Below are 3,818 nucleotides of genomic sequence, written 5' to 3' on the forward strand. Positions count from 1 at the left end.
CCTTCCTTTTTTTTTTTTTTTTTTTTTTTTTTTTGAGAAGGGTCTAGCTAAGTCCCAAGTTGCTCAGGTTAGTTTCAAACTTGTGATCTTCCTGCCTCAGCCTTCCAGAGTGCTGGGATTACAGGTATGTGCCACTCTGGCCTGGCTAACTTGGATAAATTTTAATACCCTGATTTAAATTTATAAATTCAATGTTATTAGAATGATAACTTTAAAACTTCAGGGAATTCAATACCAACATACTTTGGAGGGACTTTTGTCTGAAAATCATCTTATTGTAGCATGTTTTTCTTTAAGAGATGTGGTAAGTTGACATGTAAAAGTTCTGAAATTAAAAGCCAATAGATAAATAAAAAACCTAGTTCAAAGACTAGAACAGGAACCTTATTGCTATAGTTTGGACTTGAAATATCATGCAAATACCTGTATGTTAAAGGACTGGCCCTATCTTGGCACAGTTGAGAGGTGGTAGACACTTGAAGAACTGGAGTCTTGTGGGGTATCTTAGCTCACTGGGGGCATCCCCTCCAGGGGGATTGTAGGGTCTCAGTTTATCCTCTGTCTTTTGCTTCCTCACCGTGAAGAAAATGAGCATCTTCTGCTATGCAGTCTGTTATGGTTTAGATCTAAAATTTCCCTCCAAAATTCTCATGTTCATATGTAGGACCTGGTTGAAAGAGGTGAATTACTGGGGAGTGTGACTTGGAAGGGTATATCCCCATCCCTAGATCTTCCCTTCTCTTTCTGCCTCCTGGCTACCCTTCAGTGAACATTTTCCTCCACTGTGCCTTACCACCATGTGCCTTCTGTCTTGGAGCCAGGCAACAACAATTTGAACCTCTGAAACTGTGAGCCAGAATAAACTCCCTTTTAAAACTGCAGGTGTTGCCCCCCCCCACAAGGAGAGGGAAGTGAATAAGACAAAAAATTAGAACCAGGAGCATAATCATTGCTGTGACTGTATGTGACATGTGGTACAGAAGCCTGTGGAACTGGCTTGCAGGAGGAGTTTGGAAAGGTTAGGAGATACTAACTAGAGAAACTGGCATACAATAAGCAAAAATTGATGGGAGAATCTGGCGAAAACTCAGAAGACCAGAATGCTGATAGGAATGCAGACAATGAAGGCCAGGCTCAGGAAATTCATTTGGAAACAAGTTTTCTTTTAGCAGTTGGATTAAAAACATGCGTATTACATTCTGGCAGAAAGTTTGTGTACATTTTTTCCCATGTCCTGAGAATTTGCAGGAGACTGAGATTAAGGGCAGTGGACTAATTAATCTAATGAAGGAAATTTCAAGATAGCTCAATGTTCAGGCTGTGAGCTGAGCACTACTGACTTCAGCCAGCTCTACCATGAGAATCAGGAACAAACATCAGGGCTAAATGATTTGAAAAGTTTTCAGTTTCACCAGAAAGGAAGTGCCTGCAAGTCAGGGCAAAGGAGAGCTTGGTTGCTAAAAAGAGGTCAAGTATTTTTTCCATGGTCAAGAAGAAAGATGCTTTGAAAGCATTTCAGAAATCAATACTACACCCACCACAGGCCCAACGGTACCAAATTGTGAGAAGAAAGACCCAGGGATGCCTGCTGAGTTACATCCCCGGCCCCATTTTTTTACTTAAAATATTCAAAACTTATCTGAAGAACTTCTCAGACTGTCATCATACAAAATTTCAGAATAATAAAAGAAATCCCATGCTATAAGTATGAGGCTTCTGTTCATTTTTTGAAACATCATTTAGTCAGTTAATAACATAAAAAGTGACTTTACAACAGTTTTAACTTCATCAGGTTTTTCTCCACTGAAATCACAAGTGGACCTCAAACTCTTTTTTCATATTTATTTATTTGTTTATTTATTGCGATAGGGTCTTGTTACATAGTTCAGTTTGACCTTGAGCTCACTATGTATCCCAGGCTGGCTTTGAACACTCAGCAATCCTCCTGCCTCAGCCTCCTGAGTGTTGGGATTACAGGGATGTGTCACCATGCCTAGTTCCTTTTTTATTTTTATAGGGGCTCATAAGTAACAGTTTGTCATGAGTCTCAGAGGAGACTTTGTACTTGGACTTTTCAGCAATACTAGATTGGTAAGGCTCTGGGGATTCTTAGAGAGGAGCTAAGTGCATTTTGTATAATGAAATGGATGTGGGCCTTTTCGGGGCCAGGGTTGGTATGTTATGGTTTGGAACTGAAATATCCCCCAAAGTCTCGCAGGGGGAGGGGCAGTTGGAAGAGGTGGGTCACTGGAGGCCTGACTTGGAAGGGTGCATTCTCAGCCTTGGCTCCTCTTCTCTCTCAGTCTCCTGCCACCAGGTGGTGAACAACTTCCTCCACCACAGCCTTCTACCACGGGGCTTCTGCCTTGGAGCCAGCCGACCTAGACTGAACTGTCAGAAACTGTGAGCCAAACTAAATTTCTCCTCCGCTAAGATGTGGGTGTTGGGTGTTGGGTGTGAGTGTCATCCCAGTGATGGTGAAGTGACAAAGACACACTCTGTGATATACCACCACCCAAACACAGCAGGCCCAGGCAGAAAGAAATGAAACCTCCAAAACTATGAGCCAAAATAAAACTTTCCTTTTTATTTATTTATTTTGGTTTTTTTGAGACAGGGTCTCACTATGTAGTTGAGACTGACCTGGAACTCACTATGTAGCCCAGGCTGGTCTCGAACTCACAACGATCCTCCTGCCTCAGCCTCCTGAGTGCTGGGATTAGAGGCGTGCACCACCACGCCCGGCTGCTACCTTTCCTTTTTAAATGTTGATTATCTCACGTATTTTGTTTCAGTAACAGAAAGGTAACACACAGAAGAGAATACCCAATTACATAGTAAACATACTTTAGTGGAAAAATCCTCAGCCTCATTGACATCAGGGAAGTGGTAAGTTAAGATACAATTTTATACTCTCCAGGCACGCAATAATGTTGAGTGTTGGCAATTATTGGGACAATACAAACTCTTAATACTCTTCTCATAGGAATATAAATTGAAACAGTAACTTTGAAAAATCCCCCAAATAAAAGACCCAGTCAAAAAAATGTACAACCGAAATGAATAGATACTTCTCAGAAGTGCAAATGGCCAACATGAAGAAATGCTCATCATTGGCCATCAGACGAATACAAATTAAAACTATACCAAAACACCGCCTTACCCTGAAAAGAATGGCTATCATCAAAAACATCTAATAATAAATGCCGGTGCGGATGTGGGGGTAAAGGAACTCCTCTACGTTATTGGTGGGAATGTCCAACTATTCCAACTACTATAGAAATCAGTGTGGAGATTCCTCAAAAATCTAAAAGTAGAAATTCTGGTTGACCCAGCTGTCCCCCTTATAGGTATCTTACCAAAAGAGTTACAGGACACACGCATACCCGTTTACCCTAGCTAGATCTTCAGAACAGCAGATATGTCCGTCAACAGCTCAATGGATAGGAAAATGTGGTGCTTATACACAGTGGAGTACTTGCTGTCATAAAGATAAATTTGAGGCATTCATAGGTAAAGAGATGCAACTTGAGAACATAATGGTAAGTGAAATAAGTCAGACACGCAGCTCAAATAGCACATGATTTCTTTTATATGAGGAACATAATATATATTAACATACAAATAAAAAGCAAAATAAAAGAGAGATAAAGAGGAAGTAGGGAGAAGTTCATATATGTCCCCAAACCACATATTTCACTGTTTCAAAAATATTTTATGTATGCTAATTTGTTTCATTTATACTATTACTAGTTTATCTTAGATCATTGAAAAGAATGTTTTGTGTATCAACTGTTTCTTTTTTCCTTTCTTTTTTT

General features: G+C 40.2%; 1 long non-coding RNA gene across 1 annotated transcript in view; it reads left to right on the forward strand.

The window, feature by feature from the left end:
* Positions 1 to 2,300: 2,300 nt before the first annotated feature.
* LOC117285722 overlaps positions 2,301 to 3,818 on the forward strand; it is a 13,308-nt gene continuing 11,790 nt past the window's right edge. Inside the window, exon 1 of the long non-coding RNA XR_004516837.1 lies at positions 2,301 to 2,403. This is a non-coding gene — a long non-coding RNA (uncharacterized LOC117285722). The remainder of the gene's footprint in view (positions 2,404 to 3,818) is intronic.

Source organism: Fukomys damarensis, unplaced genomic scaffold (assembly GCF_012274545.1).
Source record: "Fukomys damarensis isolate Sample0158 unplaced genomic scaffold, DMR_v1.0_HiC HiC_scaffold_2, whole genome shotgun sequence".
Classification (NCBI taxonomy): domain Eukaryota; kingdom Metazoa; phylum Chordata; class Mammalia; order Rodentia; family Bathyergidae; genus Fukomys; species Fukomys damarensis.